Below are 21,015 nucleotides of genomic sequence, written 5' to 3'. Positions count from 1 at the left end.
CAAATATCCAATTTTGCAGCACTTTACTTTCATTTTACTTTTATCTTTACGTTTTACATATTGATTGAGGAACTGATGTAAAGATTTGAAAGCTTTGTTTGGAATGGCACACATTGATGTGCACAGCCATTTGTATACTGGACGGTGTGGTTCTGCTCAATCGAGAGGTAATTCTGAGTTTTCAGGGGATAGTTTTGTAAGCAGTGTTTCTTGTTCCATAATGGTAGTATTGATTTTCTCATACCCTCGGCCACTGCTATGGATGGCAATTGTGTTTGTTTGATTTTGATTGTATGCTTCTTCATTAAAATATGGTTCTGTGGTTGTTGTGTGACTCCATTCACCACCACAAACATGTAAGAAATTATTTTTGTTCACATTCCGTTTATTGCTAAGTTTCTTTTGTAATTTGGTACTTACTTTTGTTAGTGCTTTCATCCTATTTAACACTAATATGAAGAACTTCCTTTTGAGAAGGAATGCACTGTCCACGAGAGCTTGTAGGATTTACTTTCTACAGTAGGTTTTAAGGGGTGAGGATGATTTCGGTCCTCTTCTTAGTAGATTCTGAAGGACTCTGTGACAAAACATTTTTGCCAAAATACTTTTTTACTATGGGTTCTTTTTACACTGTCAGGATTATTAGGAACATTGTTAGCTGTACTGGTAGGCGTTTTTTTGTGTTTTGCGACACTTTTTGATGGAGGAGGTACAGTTTCGGTATTTGAGACTTCCTTTATTTTGTTACCCAACTGCATTGACTGGTTTGTAGCAACATTCTGTACAAACTGTACACAGGTAGATGCTTACATTGGGCACCTTTATTTTTATTTGCTCTACTTCTGCGTTCCTTTCTACGGAGTTGTTTTTTGGTAGGCATTCTATGGTGTTTGTTGACAAAAAAATATATACTTTGGTCTGTTGTCCAATGTATGTGTGCAGTGTGCATGCGTGCATGAGTCTGATGGGGAAGCTCTTTGTCATGGTGTGTCAACGTGCATTGAACTCCTGCAATGATTTGGTAAGGCTACTTTACTGTTTGTATACTACTACAATGTGCTTCAGATGAGAGTGCAAAGTGGCCTACTTGTGACGAGAACCATTATTGATAACCAAAATGCCCAAAACTTGCTACAACAATTTCTTTTCGCAATCTAACCTTCTAAGGATTACATATGTTATTTGAGTACCAAACACACAGGGATTTGTCAGCCATTCTGCCTGTTATTCTTTGTTCAATAAATGGATATTTGTAGGTAGGATGGTTTACAAATCAATGCTTGCCTTGGTGGCCAAAAAAAAACAAATAGCACACACAACCTCTTTCAGGAGTAGTTACAATATAAAGGTTGTACTGTACTTACTTTTTTGTGCAAGATGAGCAGGTTTCTTCGGATATGTCGTCTGCACTGTAGATGCTGTTGATTCTCAGGAGAGTAGTATTCACTGTGATTCAAAAAAGAAACTCAATTACTTTGTGTGTTTGCAGCAGTGATGATACTGCACACATTATTTGTGCTTCTTTCGTCAGAGCATTTAACTTTCATATTTCAACCTAGTGCACGTGTACATTTCACTTCACTCTGTGCAGTCTTTGCATGGTACTTGCAATATGGTACTTGAAAGTCCTTCAAAATAGCTAAAACATTTAAGGGTATGGAAATGCCTTGTTGTTTACAAAGTGTACTATGCACAGGAGAGAGGTTTGTAAGCGATAGGGCATAGTACTAGATGGGGAAACATTTTCTACTTGTAAATTAAAAGCACGATGGCGAAAAATCGGGAGACCCTCAGAAGGAAATGTCACCACCGCAATCGGGTGCACTTTCTATTCTCATACGATCACATTGCAAGTAGCATTACAGTAGGCCGTACAGAGTACACAACTCCGACATTTTCACATACAAAATTGAGTTCTGCCCTAAATAGGCATGCTTGCAATGTATGTATAGGTTATGCGGACAACAGTAAGCAGTTGTGTGATTTATGAATGACAAATCAGACATCTTGCACTGTAAAGGGTGAGCATTGTCATGTATTCCCTATGGAGATTTAGCGGCATGATTTTGTCTAAATTAAATCATAAGGGTTGCACATGTTCTCTGATTAAAATATACATACCTATTCTCTATACTCATGCATGTGCACATGCATGGAGCTGTACGTAGAAATTTGTAATATTTGCATAGTAGCTTGTCAAGTAGGTGCTTTGCAATGATATGCGACTCCCATTCCGAATCATCGACAGTAATTTTGAAGTGCGCAATGTGGATGACAGAGTTAAAATTAGCGATGTTCAATGCGATTGGTGGATGATTGTGCGACTGCTTAGTTGTGTCCAATGAGGGACTCGCTTTGGTACCGCTGTAGAAAGGGTGGAAGGATTGGGTAAGAGTTACGTGCCGCACGTAGGCAACGCTTGTCTGCTGGTAGGGCGTGTCACATACAGGTTTCTGCAGCAAATCCTGCATGGAAAGGCGACTGTAGGCATCAGCCTATCAGATGTTCACATTACTATTTTGTCTCGAAAGACGGTGCGCACACTGAAGATGGCAGAGGTGGAGAGGGCCAGGGTTTTGATGCTTGGAGACATTTTTCTGCAAGGCTTACAAATCTATGCAGAGAGTAGGCATGAGGCACACCATTTCGATGTGAGAGGACTGGAGGTGGTGTGGAGAGCTGACACTGATGCCAATGCTGCAGCAATTCTGCAAGTTTGTAGAGACATGCGTACAATGACCACTCTCCTCATGTGGTAATTTTGCTGACACTGATGCCAATGCTGCAGCAATTCTGCAAGTTTGTAGAGACATGCGTACAATGACCACTCTCCTCATGTGGTAATTTTGCACTTTGGCGCTTGCCATTTGGGATACGTGACTTCACATACTTTGTTGGCAGATTTAGTACAGTTGGTTGAAGCACTCATGACCATCTTCCCAAAAACGAAAGTCATTTTTTCTGCTTTACTCCCTAGAGTACAATGGATCAACAATTCTGTTTTCTGTCCAGATCAAAGCATCGGGAGGTGTATCATCAATCGCGGCATGCGTGCATTCATTCTACAAGCTCGTATGTTTTTTGCTTCCACGATAGCATTGCTCCAAGCAATGCGTGTTACTTTGAAGGAGATGGAAATGCACTGTTCTTTTGGAACATAAGGCTTGCTTTAGAGAAGGTTATTTAATGTTTGCAAGAGTAAAGCAAAGACAAAAAATACAAATACATAAAATACCAGATGTCTGTACGGTATCTGGCCAACAAAAAAAAAAAGTCTCTTTTCAGAGCCTACCTTAAAGGGGAAAAAGGGCAATAGTATTTTAATGTACAGTCGTCACGCTCTGAACCTCTACATGTCCGCGAACATGGCGGTAGTTTGCAGCCAGCACATATCACCAATGGGGATTCAGGGGTGGAGATGTATGTAAATGAGAATGAGCGGAGCTACGGATTGATCCATGAAGTTCAGTAGGTGTGTTCTGACCGACGTACTTTAGTAAAACCGTCTTCTCCCTCACAGGAGACCACACAGCCATGGCTTTCCATGCTCGAAAACAGATTATCTGAATTTTGGGAGACTCATGAATACATTGGTTGAAGGTGCATGCGGAAAGCTGCAGTTTATCTACAAATCTCGGATTTCCTCATGTGGAAGTGCACTGGCATGGCGTGCGTGACATGAGATGGCTCGGCTTGGTACCTCTCTGTGTTACTTTACTGACAGAGCGTCCTCCAGATATACTGATCATTCATTGTGGAGGAAACAGTTTAGGCCATGTATCTGGAATTTCTTTGCAATTTGCAATGAAGAAAGGACTCGCGAAGCTCATGGACATGTTTCCAAATTGTCAAATACTTTTTCCCTTATTGCCCAAAGACAAATATGGCTGCGTTCTTCTGCGTTTGGTCCACAAATGGAGAAAGCGAGACGCAATGTGAATAAGTCTGTGTGTGCATTTTTAAGAGATGTTGCCATGTCCTCTTTCCACAATGAAAAATTTTGTTTCGCAGCACTTTCATTTTCTGCAGAGATGGAGTCTACCTCACATATGCTGGCAATCAGATTTTTCTTCGCAATGTACAAAATGCATTACAACCTCTTTTGCAATCACACTAACCTATTTGACATTCCATTTTCACCAATCCACAGTTTATGACCCACACAACACACCACCGAAAGGCTCTTTCATTGTGTTTATTCCGCTTGCACCCTCCCTTTTTTCCCCTACGACTTTTTCAGAACTCTGCGGGGTTCTACGACCGTTACTTCATAGTTCTATTGTTATACTGAGAAAGGAGACTATGAAAATAGCCTTTTCTGTAATTTGTGTTGTTTTCACCTTTATTGCTTAAAGCACACGGCACACTAGGAGTAGAGGCCAAAGGAGGTTAAGGAAGGGACATCAGCCACGGGGATAAGAAAGGGCAAATGAACAGCGAAAGATTTAGGCTGAGCTTTATTTAGGTAAGGAGCAGATCTTCTGGCGCTCTGTGACTGCAGCCTCAAAAGCACTTCAAAAACTCTCCCCCCTGCAGAGTACTGTGTCAACAGCATTGAAAATGGCTTGTGAGGCAGCTGGAGGGAGGCGCTCCCCCACAGGAGTGTCTCTTGTGGTGGGAGGATCAGGCATGGAGGATGCTGTGTAGGAACTCAATCGACTACGCTCTTCACATGGCACCACCTTGCGAATGTCCACAGTGTGGAACGAAGTGAGGTGTCGCTTCATGGTTGTCGTACCAAAACTGTACGCACCAAATCTCCCGCGACTCAGCACCACCTCACACTGGTTACACTTCACCAGGTTTGCACGTGCTTTTGGTACGTTCCCATGAACGGAAAACAACCGCCACAGCCATGACTCCCGCCGAGTGCACCTAGTGCTGAGTTTCTCCACTTCATTCTCTTCCTCCTCTTCTTCTTCGCTCTCTACATCCTCACCCATATATCTCTCTGCAGGCCCTTGGGGAGGTGGTGGTGGTGGTGGCGGGTTTGGGGGGTGGTGCAGAGGCTAATGATCCAACAGCAGACATGGAAGTCATACCGATTACTTTCCTTTTGGTCACTACAGCAGTAAAGGCAGTACACCTCAATCTGCTATAGCTAGAAGGACAATGAAGATGCCCTCTGGGGTGTGGCCATTTGTAAGGGTAGAGGGGTGTGCCTCGTGACCGTATTCATCCCTAGATAGCGGTACAAAAACTTTACACAGCAAGTCCTGAGGTCACCTATTGTCTGGGATATGTGAAATTACATTTTTATACTCTACAATACGTTGCCTTGTGTCTACAAGTTCTTTTGTACTGTAGCGTAAGCACACCAACCGCTCAAATTAGTCCCCACGCTCAGCGTGGGTGCGGTCACATAATAACATCCTCAACATATCCGCGCCAGTAATGAAAGTCCCCTGGACAGCAAATGCAAAGAATTAAAAGTGCGCATGCACGCAAGTGTCCTGTGGACAGTGTTCGGGTTCTCAAAGTAATTCAAAGTGCAGCACAAGTGAGACGGACATTTATGGACAGGTGCAATGTTCGCTATACTTAAGTTTGTACTGCGCATGTGCACGCATGCTATGTTCACTATATGGACAGTTCTAGTGTCCTTAGGACAACTTCATTTTGTTTGCCTACGTACTTGCCGCCCTCCGCGCCTGATCTACGGACGGCACCATTTTGGCTGCACCCGATACAGACAGCTATACTGTCCTTCTCACACTCCCATTTTGCTCATTTACACCCATTCCGGACATTTGGTGTGTTCTACGAACATGTATCATCTCTCTTCCAAGCGGTACGGTGAGGTATAATATCCTTTGGACACCCTTTTCTGTTTATGTACGCACAATTTCAACAGATGGTGCAGTCAAATATCAATTCCATCTTACTTAACATTAGTAAGGGTAGGTGTACTGCCTTTACAGCACCCACATTCCATTCCTTGGGGATAGATCAAACAGGCTCACCGTTCGCAAACATTTTACGTCTTTTAAAAAAATAAATAAACACAAACTCTTTCTCTACAACTACTGTACAAAAACATTTAAAACACACACACACACACACACATCTTTCTAAAGAAATACCGGGGGAAGCGGACACTGAAACAAATATGGGGGAATTAGGATTCAACACGGGCTGGTTATGAGGAGAAGATTTGTGAGGGGAAGAAGGGATGGATATTTCGTCAAAACGTCTATTTTCCTCTTGAAGGTTTGGGGATGGGTCACTAGGGAATGGAGAAGCACGGCAGGTGCAGGTGGGGCAATAGTAACAAACTTTTCCTCTCACACAGTCCTCCACAAACTCCTGTAAACTTAAATTCTCGCTCAATATGTCAATTTTCTGCTCTATCCTTTTTATCCTGTCTTCTTCTGTCTCATTTGTTGCCCTTTCCTCTTTTTTTCCTGGTCTGTTGAAAAAAAAATACATAAGTTAAATGCCTATAAAATACTGGTCTATATTTTCCATATGCAGAGCGGTGTGTACCATTATTGTCGCTGTCTTCAGACAGTTCTCCATGCGGGAAATATCCCTCTAGCCACTCCAAAGTACTAGCCATTTCTGAGTCAAAACAACAGAAAGAAATTATTACTCCTGCACCACATAGCAAAAAAAAACCACACCCATATAAAAAAAAACTGACCTACACTTATTCTTTTGCTGTAATCTCCCTTCGTTTTACTGCGTCCGTCCACTGCTGTTCCAGGCTGCCGTGTTTCTGTGAAGTGATTACGCTGGAGGCATCCTTTTTCATTTTTATGGTACCATCCTCTTCATTCTACATGGTTATTAAATGTATCGTTTTCTTTTCCCAGCTTCATTTCCATATTTACTTACTAGTTATAATGTCTTTATGTCCTTCTTCTACGTTGCACACTTTTTGTGTAAGACAATAGTACATTTTCAGCTACCCCCCACCTCTTTGGGTAATGTTGATCATGTCCGCCCCGTCCGCAAACAGGTACTCAGTCCGTCCCTTTCCAATATCATTAGCGAGGGGGTTCTGTATGTTCTATGTTAAATGTATGTCAAGTACGTACATTACACTACTTATCTCTCAAAATCATATGATTACAGTGTATATTCTGCACAACAACTTCATTGCCACAATGTCATCCTTAAGTTCCACCTTCCAAAAACCTGTACAAAAACTTTGTTGAGGGGACATTATGGTTAAGTTGCCCTAACAAAATCCTGTACACTTCACTACAAAAATACTTTCCACCTCCCCTTTATGCTTCAAATTAAAACCGAAAAACCCCTGAAATTCGACAGTTATGGTAAACTAAGCCCCCAACCCTGCCACCGCCCCTGTGCACTGCTAACACCAACACCCATACCATGAAAGATGTCGGGCCTCATTACGAGTTGTCCGGTAAAACCAGGTTCATTACCGGCATGCCGGAATGAGCGGGTCCGTGCTCGTATGAACCCGCTAATAGCAGGTGATTACAAGTGCGCGAGCACGCGCATCCCCCCCATGCCGGTAGTGGCAATAACGCCATGCCGCTAAAGGGCCTCCAACTCCCCTATACCGGCATCGCGGGACCCGCCCATAGCGGTACTGCCTCATACCAACCCCTAAATACCGGCATGGTAATACTGTGTTCGCAAAAAAAACTGACCCGGAAATTTTGTCATTGCGCAGGAACGGGAAATGGGTCGGTGGCCATCTTTAAAAGCACAATCCATTGCCATCCTCCATAACCACCGGTCGATACTCGGAGAGCACAGTGGAAATCCATAGAGGATGTCAAAGGCTACCAGTTACTCAGACGCAGAGCTCACCATATTAGCGGACACTCTAGCTGCACATGCAGACACAATACAATCCCACGACAAGAAGCGGGAGGTGCAGCAACAAAAGAGGCAAATCTGGCAGGAGGTAGTCTGCAAGGTATGAGTCGTAGGTCCCACCCCACGCAGTGTGAGGGACTGCAGGAAGCGGTGGGATGACCTCCTGTTGAGGGTACGCAATATCATGGCCACCAATCGGAGGGAGGCCATGGCCACAGGCGGGGATGCCCACCCCCCTGCCAAATTGATGCTCTGGGAGGAGACGGCCAGCAGATTCATCAGTCCTGTGTCCATCAACGAATTACCGAGATGGAGACGGGTGCGGCAACAACCGCGGAAGGAGGTGAGTGACCCTGCAGATCCCTGTAGGGGAGACCATGAAGTAGCACAAGTAAAGTGGTCTAGAGTCTAGGCAAGCCAATGTATGACCCAACACCCACATGACCATATCCAAACGCTGCCACACTGAAATGCATGCTGAGTGCCCATCCCTTAACCACCACACAACCAACACACCTGGAGCTTGTCCATGTGATACTTCACACAAACCCAAAATCAACGGCATGCCACGTGCCATGCAGTGAATGCTTACATGCCCCCTCTGAATACGCTGCGTGACACTGCGTGACACACCTGTAAGACATGAAAGTATGATCAAATGAATAATGAACAGCACCGCCACTGCCATGTCACACCATCACTGATGCCCTGCATCTCTTCTACCCCCCCAGGCACTGATGAGGAAAAAGCAACCCAGGAGACAACTGCGAGGGCATCAACCTCACACCATAAGAAGAGGGCAACCACCACCACCACCTCCGCTGGAGACAAGCAGGCCACACCCACACCTGTCCAAGGGGAGACCCTGGAAGCACCCTCCTCCACTGGGGAAGAACTTGATGCCAGTGTGGAGCCTGAGGGAGACACCGAGGTGACATGCCCAGCCACCCTGAGCCCCGTGTCCACCTCCTCGCCCCAACACCTGCAGTCACCCACCTGCAGTGAAGTTGATCCCTGCCTCCGTGACTGTGACCTACCCACCTCTGAGGAGTTCAGTCCCGAAAATGCCAACCCACCACTCCAGCCCCCTCCAGAACCCTGGAGACACGATTGTCGAAGGTGGAGGCCCAACAGGAGGCCATGTTAGACCTACTCCGCCAGTACCTAGCGGACGGGGAGGAAACCAGGCGGGGTATTGCCACAGCAATTGCAGGGACCACAGCGGCCATCGAAGCAAACACAGCCGCTGTCAATGCATCGGCTCGGCTAATGAGGGACTGCCTGGGGGCGGTGACACAGGTGCTGACCTCAATGCTGCTTCATATGCAGCGGCCATGGCTTGCAGGAGGTGTGGAACCTGCCAGCGAATCACCTACTACCTCCACACCAGCTTCATCTGTCCCCACCAGCCCAGTGCGCCACACACATAGAAGTGCAAGGCACATTGAAATGCCGCCTCTGGACAGGAAGAAGTCCCGGAAGTAGTGTGGGGGGACAATGTAGTGGGACACAAGGTTGGGGGTGCAGGCGTGCATCTGGTGGAGTCAATTGGGGTTGTTGGTGTTTGTTGGGGGGGTCAGGGAGTTTGTTGTTGGAGTCTGGGAGGCGGAAGTGGGCACATTTTTGCTGTTGTAAATAATACACACGTTGTGATAAGAAAAATCCATGGCTGGACATTGTTATTTTTGTGTGCATCCATTTAATGTGGTATAGTGTTCAGTGCCCAACTCCCAACATTCCCTTTGTGCATGTCCACATTGGCCCAGTGTCTGACTGAAACAAGTCTTTCATAGTCCCTGTGTTTCAGAAGTATTCGTGAATTAGTGCTTGGCGTACAGCATGGCCATCCCGTGCATCACATACTGGCAGGGGTGCTACTTCACCTCCGTCTCCACCCTCATCATCCTCTCCCGGCCCATGCATGTCAATGTCAGGTGGCAGTGATACATTTCTCCGGATGCACATGTTGTGCAGCATGACACAGGCCACGGTTGCCACCTTCTCAGGCCTATATAGGAGTGCCCCACCAGACCTGCTGAGGCAGCGGAACCCCCCATTCAACAGGCCAAAGGTCTGCTCAATCACAACACGGGTACGGGTGTGCACACGATTGTACTCCTCCTCATGGCTGTTCTGTGGGTTACGCACAGGGGTGAGTAGCCACGGCCTCAAGGGATATCCTCCATCACCTGCAAGCAGATTCAACTAGGTGTGTGTCACTCTGAACTGCCACATTCAGGGAGCACAGTCATGGCGGCAGCTATTTGGTGTGGCCATGCACATGTCCCTGTAAGCACGAATTTTTTTTATCTAGGTGCAATATATACTGTCATGATGTGTGGTAGTCTCAATGGCGTTCAATAGATGATGCATACCTTACCGGCATACCTCGTAATGAGGCACGTCATCTCAAATGTCAATGATGACATCAATGATGACATCACTTGTTTAGTCCCTTTCTTTTCCTTCCCTGCCATACATATATATGGACATTCAGTAAAAAAAAAATCACTAAAGGAATGTTATACTTCACAACCAAACACCACTGCACATTCCCCCATTATAGTAAGCTAAGCAACCATAACTCGCGCCACCACCGTGCACTGCTAAGACTAACACCCAGGACATCAAAGATGACATCACAAATGTCATTGATGACATCACTGATGACATCACATGTCTGGCTTCCCCTTTTTTCCTGTATTGACATATCTAGGCCACATGGCTTTCTTCAGTAACAGTCAGGAATTAAAAGTGGAAAGGGTAGTATATTTGTAGACTTATCCTTCAAGTATGTTCTTACAATAATTCCCTTAGGGTCCAGTCATATAATATGAAACATATACATAGGGGAAGACACAAGCATGAAAGACAGCAATCCTTTCTGTGCATTAAAATGATCAGTAGAGTTATCAGCACTTTCTGATAGTTCTGTTGTTTTTTTATTACTGTACTTTCCCTCTATATGCACCTATTTTTATATCTTGTATTCACACTACTTTCCTTAGGGTCCAGTCACATCATGCAATATATATATACAAAGGATAAGTAGCAGCTTTGAAACAGAGCAATCATTTCTCTGCATAAAGGTAATTAGTTAGGTAATGAAAACATTTTGCTACTACTGCTGTCTTTTTTCTTACTTCAATTTCCTTGTATATACTCATATTTGTATGTGGTGTTGTCTCTTTGTGTTTTGTCTATAATAATGCAATTATGTAGTAAGTGGGTTTTATTATCTACTTATCACATGTTTCACAGTATACAAAAGTCTAATAAGAAAACAGTTATCATTTCACTATTCAACATGGCAAGCTTATGAATATTGGACCTCCATCATGTATGCTGCACACAATGCCTATGTTTCTACATGAGCACCTTAGTATACTGGACAGACTAATTAGCCCTTGATATTTATTCCAATGATCCTTGACACTTTTTTTTATTAACATTACAATAAGAAACCTTTGTACAGACTTTTCATGAAAGGTAAATGCACATGTGATGTCATCAGTGATGTCATTAATGACATTTGCGATGTCATCTTTGATGTCATGGGTGTTAGTCTTAGCAGTGCACGGTGGTGGCGCGAGTTATGGTTGCTTAGCTTACCATAACTGGCGAATTTCAGGGGTTTTTCGGTTTTACTTGGAACCGTAACGTCCCTTTAACAATGTTTTTTTACTGAATCTGATAGGTTTTTAGTAGCGCAACTTAACCATAACGTCCCTTTAACAAAGATGTTTTACTGCATTTCATAGGTTTTTAGTAGCGCAACTTAACCATAACGTCCCTTTAACAACATTTTTTTTACTGAATTTAAGAATTTTTTAGTGGTACAACTTAACAATAATAACTTTGACTTTATGTACATGTAATATGGAACATACTGAACCCTTTCTACTGAATTTGACTGTCCGCGGACATGTTCGGACAGCAGTACCACCATCTAAAAACTCTGGGGGGCTATGTGTAATTGTTATATCATAAAATAGGAACATTTAACAAATTCACAAAGCAGCAGACATACAAAGTATATGTAGTAGTACTTTAGAAATGTAACCCATATATGTAACACACTAACCATTAATTTAAATACAATATGTTCTAAAATGGAATATACCAAAAGAAGATAAAGTGGCTTCCAACATAATTACCTCACTTACACTCCACAACTAAGAGCAAGACCAGACGTACAGACTACTCATGACATATCTTACCTGAAATAGTAAGTGCACTTCATTTTACTCATATATTTATAAACTTTCTGTATTAGATAAAAAAAATATATAACTTTTTTGTTTTCTCACAGAAATGTGTAGTACTCTGGAGTGGCTAGAGGAGCATTTCCCACAAGAGGAAATGTCAGAAGATAGTGCTCCTAATGGTACACACTTTACCATGTAAACCAATTAATAAATATTATTTTGTATACATTTAACATATACTTTTTTTTTGTACAAACCATACAAAAATTGAAACTACTACAGAAAAAGAAGCGGTGGACAACACTATGGAACACATAAACGAAAAAATGGACCAACTTATGGCACATTTTACCAATTTAAAAAACTTTGTGGAAGATCACTTAAAACTAACAAGATATCATTGTCCCACCTGTACTTGTCCCAACTCACCATATCCCACTCATTTAACCCCAAACCCTCTCCATGGACCAAAACGTTTTGATGACATTTCCATCCCTTCTTCACCTGATCCCAATTATGTTGAAATCCCTAATTCTCCTGTTTTTGTTTCCGTTTCTGCCCCACCTACTCAGTCATAAATTGCCAATATATGTCAAATAAAGTTACTTTTTTATGTTGTGTTGTAATTAGTTTCAGTTCTTTTTGTTAAAACCAATTTAGGTGTCCGCGGACAGCGCGGTTGTTCGGAAATGTTCGTAAATAGACAAAAATGTAAGTGTCCTGAGGACGCTATGGGGCCTATTCATGGAAAAAACGTGCGCCGAAAATCTTTGCGCAAGCAGGCGCAAGCGCATTAAAAAGGCGCATGCTCACACGTGCGATTCATGGAAGTCCCTGCGCGTGTTTACCTCGGGATGTGCGCCAAACCCGTGCATGGCGCACACGTCACTGCAACATCCCGAAAGGCGTGCGCGACGCGCCCAGTGAAAGCGCACAACCTCGGCGCATACACCAGAAAGTGGGCGGAACACGGGGCAGAACGCGCGGAATGATGAACAACGCGTGAAAATAAGGGCGTAACTGGGGATGTACTGCAGGGAAGCAGATGGAACGCCCACACGCACTCGAACCACACGTATTCATGGAATCGAATAGGGCAAAGCCACGCACAGCCAAAGACACGCACAAGCCGAAACACGTCCGCCACACGAAGGCAGGCGGTAGCGTCCCTGCGCATTACAAAAGTGGCAACATACAGCAATTGGGCCTGTGCGAGCGGGGCACGTGTATTTCGGGGGTGCGCAGGAAGTTACACACGCGATTGAGCGGGATACGTGTATTTCGGGGGTGCGCGGGAAGTTACACACGCGATTGAGCGGGGTACGTGTATTTTGGGGGTGCGCGGGAAGTTAAACACGCGATTGAGCGGGGTACGTGTATTTCGGGGGGTGCGCGGGAAGTTACACACGCGATTGAGCGGGGTACGTGTATTTCGGGATTGCGCGGGAAGTTACACACGTGATTGAGCGGGGTAAGTGTATTTCGGGGTTGCGCGGGAAAGTTACACACGCGAGTGAGCGGGGTACGTGTATTTCGGAGGTTCGCGGGAAGTTACACACGCGATTGAGCGAGGTACGTGTATTTCGGGGATGCGCGGGAAGTTACACACGCGATTGAGCGGGGTACGTGTATTTCGGGGGTGCACGGGGAGTTACACAAGTGATTGAGCGGGGTAAGTGCATATCAGGGGTGCGCGGAAAGTATCACACGCGATTCCATCAGGGTACGTGTATTACAGGTGTGCGCAGGAAGTTCCACACGCGAATGTCCAGGCTACATGTATTTCGGGGTGCGCGGGAAGTCTCACACGCGATTCCATCAGGGTACGTGTATTACAGGGGTGCGGGTGAAGTGTCACACGCGACATCAGCAGGGTACGTGTATTCCAGGGGTGCGTGGGAAGTTCCACACGCGATTCCATCAGGGTACGTGTATTACAGGGGTGCGCATGGGGAGCACCACACGTGAATTGCACGTGTGGGTCCTCCCAGGCCTTCCCTCTACACCCTCCACGGCCCTTGCAGGTGGCTCACACCACAGGGGCCTACCCTGCACATGTCCTGCAGGCACCCCATCCACCATGGCCATGCCCCCCAGCCAACCCACATGTCAACTTGCACTACTGCCCACCAACGCATGTCCCCCTGCACCCCCAGCCACCAGGGGCACCCTCCACCAGGCCCCCACCCATGTCTCCCACCCCCCCACTCCCCAGCAGTGCAGGGGCACCCACCACCAGGCCCCCACCCATGTCCAACTCATGTTATCCACCCCCCCACCCTCCAGCACTGTGGGGCACCTGCCAGCAGGCCCCCACCCATGTCTCCCACCCCCCCACCCCCCAGCAGTGCAGGGTCACCCTCCACCAGGCCCCCACCCATGTCTCCCACCACCCCCACCCCCCAGCAGTGCAGGGTCACCCTCCACCAGGCCCCCACCCATGTCTCCCACCACCCCCACCCCCCAGCACTGTGAGTCCCCCAGCATCTTTGCTGGATTTCTGGAGTTTGTTTTTTCCATCCTGCCAAGAGTGAGACTCTTTTCTCCCACTCTTGGACATGTATGTGTGTAATTCCTTTGAAATGTCAAGGTGTTCGATGGGCTATGGGGTCTTTTACTCCATAGGGTCTCATATGTTTTTCTATGTGTGTTACACCGCACCCTACGTGTCATAACATGGGGGCGCCCTAGCAGGACCCCACCATAGACTCCATACCCGGGGACTGACTATTGTCTCCTCGGGCATGTAAAGTCACCATTGTCTTTACTAGACCTAAATTTACTAATAGAACTAGTACCAACCATCTTATTGTGGACGTACTAGTAGGGGTAATTCGACTACTCCTGGATCTGTTACTCGAGGGGGCACTGTCCCGTCCCCCCTCGTCGAGTTTTGGCTGGTGGCAGTGGAAACTACTTGTTATGTTCGATCCCGAACCCAACCCTATGGGATTCATCCCATTGTTGGAGATTAATACTTTTTCTCATTAATCTCTGACGTACCACCGATCTACTTATCTTAAATAAGTTTATCGAATGGTATTTTCTGCCAGAACTCGGTTTTAAAATGGCGTCTGTGTTCGTCTCTGTGACTCCTAAACCAAAGGTTGAGCCCTTTGTTCCACTTTTGGCGGGCCTCTGTACAGAGACCCTCCAAAGTGGTGCCATTCTGTCTGGGTTACCTCAGGGGTGTGGGAGGGGGTTTAGGCACCCTGGACCGAGTTGCCTTGCCAACTCAGGTCGCACTCTGGAGTGATTGGCCCAGGTGGCGAGCCTTCCCGCTCATCACTTAACATGTGTTGATTGACAGCTAGGCTGAATGAATGGGGGTCGTCTGCATAAAAGCAGGGCTTTTGGGATTGGATCTTCAGAAGTCGCCACAGGACCTAAGAATCCGACGAGGGTAACGCTGAGCCGACCTGCACAACGACACCTCCGGTGGAGCCCTGCGGAACCGACTCACCACTTCCCGACGACAGAGGAGATCTCCCTGCCTGCGAGTCTCTTCCCCTGACTGGTGGGAACAACCAGTCCCCTTTGCTTTTTATTCGCCTCAGGACGCAATGGTCGAATTGCCCGTGCAGAGCACCTCGGCAACCGGATAGCCACTACCCCTGTACAGCGACCAAAAGGTGGTGCCTTGTGACGGAGCACTCCGCGGCTGGTCTCTTCCCTGGTGGTGCACCGAACTTTACTTTCCTTCGACGACAAGATCATCTCTACTCTTGGCCAAGACCCGACGTGCATCCACCACCAGGAACAACTGCCCCCGCCGGAGCTGCCCTCCACAACAAGGTACCGTGTCCGCCTGGCTTCCCTTTCGTTCGGTTCGAGTGAGGTGTCTTAATCCTCTCCGTTCCGCTGGGTCGCCTCCAAGCTTTGCTCATTCTTTGTTCTGAACTGGTTCAATCTGCCGATAACAATTTGCTATAAAGACTTGAATGCATCTCCACTAGAGACTTTTTGGGACATCGCGCCTTGCCTCTCTCCTAGTGGGCCTGGCCTCTGAACTTTATGATCTATTGTGATTCTTGCCTTCCTGCCTTGCATTGTATCCGCTTAGGATTGAACTGTGTTGATTTCATAACCTGCCTATCTTTTTCTCTCCCGTCCTAACTAATATTCGAGTGTCATCTAGGTTGAGGTATACACCTCTGTCTGAAAATAAGTGGTACCGGGAGAACCTAGAGTTGTCGATATTTTGCTAGGGGGATTGATCGTTTTCTACTCCGTAGAGTAATTGTGCTTGATTTGTTTGCCGTGATTTGCTTTAGTGTTTTCCATAGATGTTGTGTTATGAATAAATAACTTACTATCTTTACACTAAGCCTCGTTGCGTGTTTGCTTGTCTTGCTGCGAAGAATTGCCCTATGTTGTATACTCCACATAGTGATGAACTTTTCTTGAGAGAAGTCTGACTGCTCAGCCACAGCTACCAAGTGAATCTGTGTGGTACAGACTGCTACCAAGTGGGTTCACCGCCAACGCCTGTAGTCCTAAATCTTTTGCAGTGGTCCCAGAGGGAACTGCACAGGTTTCCGCCTAACACTGGTGTACAGCGGTGGGATTTTTATCGAGTATGCAGTTTAGAGTGCTTTTCGACGCTGTAGGATAACTAACCACAAAACTTAGCACTAAAAAGCAACTTTCAAAAAACATGTCTACGATGGAAACTTACAGTCAAGAGTATTTGTCAGGTGAAAATACTGAGAGTTTGCGAGCTCTCTGTAGGCAAGAGAATCTTTCTGTAAGAGGTAAGAAGTTAGAACTAATAGAGAGATTGCTGGCGAACCAAAGTCTGGGTACTGGTTCAGAGGAACCAATCTCTCCAGCAACTGTAGATAACACTAATGGTGTTGATCTGAATCGTAATTCTGATGATAGCGATGCAGAGGCTGACGAGGACGGAGAGGCTAACAAAACTGTCTCCCCCGCTCCTCTACCTGCCTTACCAGCTGTGCCTACGGGGCCCATACCAGGTCCCACAAGTAACCCTGCTTATTTTGAACTTGAAAAAATGAAGCTCGAATTAGAATATAAACGGTTCTTGGCTCAATCTGAACGAAACCAAGAGCTCGAGTTCAGACGGATGAATGCCCAGGCTGAGCAGAAGCAAGCTGAGTTGAGACTCAGAGAAATAGAACTTAATCACGAGTTAGAGATGAAAAAGTTGTCTATGGAAAATGCTTCTCTCTCCTCTGGTTCCTCTAGGAGCTCCAGTCCCAAAAGACCCCGGATGCCGAAGGTATAGTGGGCATGTATTAACCGAGATTGGATGTGTTGGATTGGTTGAAACTGTTTGAATACAATCATGGGCTCCAGGACATCACCGGGAATGCGTTGCTTCCCTGGTTGTTCTCTAGGCTCCCTCCTGTTGCAACTGATGTGGTAATGGAGTTGGGGGAGGCGGATAAGACGGATTACGAAAGTGTGAAACTAGCTTTGATAGCTAGATTCGGGAAGACCCCTTCCCAGTATCTTAAGAGGTTTAGAACCCTCAAAAAGCATGATCGTACCCCTTGGGCTACCTGGGTGAGTGAAGGGTTGAAAAACTTAGAGGGATGAATTAAGGGTTACAAAGTGAACACTTATGAGGGTATGACAAATCTTTTTATGTTGGAATCTATTTATGATGCCTGTTCTCCTGAGCTCAGACAGCACTTGGCTGATTTGAAGGAATTGGATTCCAGGGCACTAGCTAAGGCTGCTGACTTGTGGGTTGCCAACAGGGCTACTCATAAGGATTCTGGGGCAACTCAGAAAAAGGATGAGGGAAAACAGCCTAAAAAAGACTCAAAAGAGAATTCGAATAACTCACATTCCAAAGAGGGCCACAAACAAAACCAGAAGGGTAAGCCACCGGGAAAAACACAGCAGAATAGTGTGTCTTCTGGTGCCAAACCGGAAGGAGGTCAGAACAAGCCTCCATTCCAGAAAGCATTCGGTAAATGCTTTGTTTGTGGCTCGACTGACCACGTGAAAGAGATCCCAGATGTAAGGGTAAACCTTCAGGGGTCCAGCTTGTCTCCTTAGCCTTCGCTCCAGAGGAGGAAGTCCAAATGGCAAGTGGAAAACTTTCTACTGCTAGCTGACAAACCCATTGGAGTCTCAGCCAGAGTTTCTTTAGTATCTCTGGGGTTGTGGGAACAACAGAATTTAGATGTCTATAATTCTATCCCAGATAATACTAAAGAGTATTATAAGGACAGTGTCCAGGTGAATGGTCAGGAGACTCCTGCCATTAGGGACACTGGGGCCAGCATAACTGTGGTGGATACATCGTTTTTTCAGGCTGAGGATGTTGCTAAGGCACCCAAATGCCTCACCAAGTTAGCTGGAGGGCCTGTGCAGATGCTTCCCCAATTACCAGTTCTCATCCATTGTAACGACATGACTGTGAAGATACCTGTCAGCATACAGAGTGAGGTACCAGGACGCGTACTGTTGGGTAACAATTTGAAACTCTCGGAGTTGTATCGCATACTCCCAGACCTCCTAGTAAACGGTTACAGGAGCTAACCAGATCTGCAAGAGAGGACCATGCGCGGTACTCTCGGGGAGATGATGAAGAAAGAAATCACTCCTGCTCCACTGGAATTTTCGGCCGCTATCTCCAAGAAATCAGAAGCGAAGGGGAAACCTAAGACTTCTATCCCGAAACCAGCAGCCAGCATTCCAGTGCAGCCGACACGGACTTCCCCGCGGTTGTCCAACGTCACACCCGTAACTCCACCTCCAGCCGAGGCTGAGAGGGAGGTACAACCCTGTGTGGTAGAATTAGACTCTGAGGAAGAGCTAATGGAAGGCCAGGAACTCATTGGATATCTGGATCCTGTTGACCATCCTGAGCTGCAGTCTTTACTGGCAGAAGGTGGACCCAGCAGGGCAGACTTCAGTAAGGGACAGAGAGAATGTCCAACTCTGGAAGGTCTTCGCCATCAGGCAGAAGCTCAGGCTGAAGGGCAAGAGCCTGGGAAATACAGGTTGCACTGGGAAGATGGCCTCTTCTACAGTGAACCGACCGAGTCTGCACCTGGAGACTACAAACGCCTTGTAGTACCCCAAGAGAACAGACCACAGTTCTTGCAGTTAGCCCACGAGATTCCTTTGGGTGGTCACTTGAGTTTCAAGAAGACTAAGGAAAGGCTCTCGCTCTATTTCTATTGGCCAAAGATGGGGGCCAAAGTAGAAAAACACTGCAGGAGCTGGCACACCTGCCAGATCTCTGGTAAGGTTGGATCCAAGAACGTGGCACCGTTAGTGACTCTCCCGGTTGTGGGAGTCCCATTTGAGAGAGTAGGGATTGACATCGTTGGTCCCCTTGATCCTCCAACCTCCTCAGGCAACAGGTTTATACTTGTTGTAGTAGACCATGCTACTAGGTATCCTGAGGCAATTCCTATGAGGACTGTTACAGCTCCGGCTGTGGCTAAGGCCCTCCTTGGTATTTTTACCAGGGTCGGGTTTCCTAAGGAAGTAATCTCTGACAGGGGGTCAAACTTTATGTCCCACTACATGAAAGCCATGTGGAAAACCTGCGGAGTAACTTACAAGTTCTCAACGGCTTACCACCCACAAACCAATGGGTTGGTAGAACGGTTCAACCGAACCATGAAGAGCATGATAGGTGCTCTAGAGGAACCCCTTAAGCGTAAGTTGGACCTTCTATTGCCATGCCTTCTCTTTGCTTATAGAGAAGTCCCTCAGGAGGGAGTAGGTTACTCTCCCTTCGAACTACTCTATGGTCATCCCGTCAGAGGTCCATTGGCCCTGATTAAGGAGGGGTTGGAGAGTGCTCCTTCCCCCAAGCCAGTCAGAGTAACTGACTACGTGATAGGTCTCCGGAGGAGAATGTCGCACATGATGACGGAAGCAAGCGATAACTTGAAAGCTGGACAAGCATTGGTCAAGCACTGGCACAATCAAAAGGCTAACATGGTTGAGTTTGCTCAAGACCAGCTTGTTCTCGTTATGATCCCAACAAGGCAGACGGCCTTGCAAGATAAGTGGGTGGGACCCTACCGAGTAGTGGGTAAACTCGGAGAGGTTAACTATCTGGTGGACTTGGGCAATCCCAAGGAGGCTCCGACAGTCTTTCACACCAACCGACTTAAAGCGTATGTCTCACGACCTGATGTAGGAGCGTTGCTTCTAGCATCATCCGAGGAAGAAGAAGAGAGTGAAGCTCTTCCGGATCTCCTCAGAGGCTTACCTTTAGATGAACAAAATTGAAGGAGGGAATCTCTCCTCCAATATGACACCCGAGCAAAAAGAAGAGTGCAAATCTATGTTGAATCAGCTTGCCTCTCTGTTCTCGCTTTCACCAGGCTTGACCCCTTGGGGCCAACACGACATACTCACTGGTGACTGTCTGCCGGTCAAAAGCAGAGGATACCGCATGTCAGAAAACGTACGAACCCACATCAAAGGTGAGGTCAGCAAGATGCTTGATCTCGGGGTAATAGAGCCCTCTACTAGTCCATGGTCTAGCCCAGTTGTGTTAGTACCAAAGGCCGGATCTAAAGAACTTAGATTCTGCGTGGATTATAGAGCTCTTAATGCAGTCACCACGACTGATGCCCACCCTTTGCCAAGAACAGATGAGTTGGTGGATAAACTTGGCGCCGCCAAGTTCCTCAGCAAATTTGACTTGACGTCAGGCTATTGGCAAATAGCCCTGACAGACCATGCCAAGGAGAAAACTGCATTTTCTACCCCCGTTGGCTTATACCAGTTTAAGGTAATGCCTTTCGGACTGAAGAAGGCACCTGCTACGTTTCAACGGATTCCTGGGAAGAACATGTAATCCACCTGAGAGATGTTTTGCAGGCTCTTGGACGAGCCAATCTGACCATAAAAGCAAGTAAATGCCAAATTGGACAGAGTAAGGTAGTCTATCTTGGGCATGAGGTAGGCGGTGGAGAAATAAGGCCTTTGCTCAGTAAGATTGAAGCTGTGCAAAATTGGACAACACCGACTACTCAAACCCAGGTGAGAGCCTTCCTAGGCC

The sequence above is a fragment of the Ambystoma mexicanum genome, chromosome 7q, assembly GCF_040938575.1.
Source record: "Ambystoma mexicanum isolate Mex_15411 chromosome 7q, UKY_AmexF1_1, whole genome shotgun sequence".
Lineage (NCBI taxonomy): Eukaryota > Metazoa > Chordata > Amphibia > Caudata > Ambystomatidae > Ambystoma > Ambystoma mexicanum.
Note: the sequence above shows the minus strand (reverse complement) of the source record.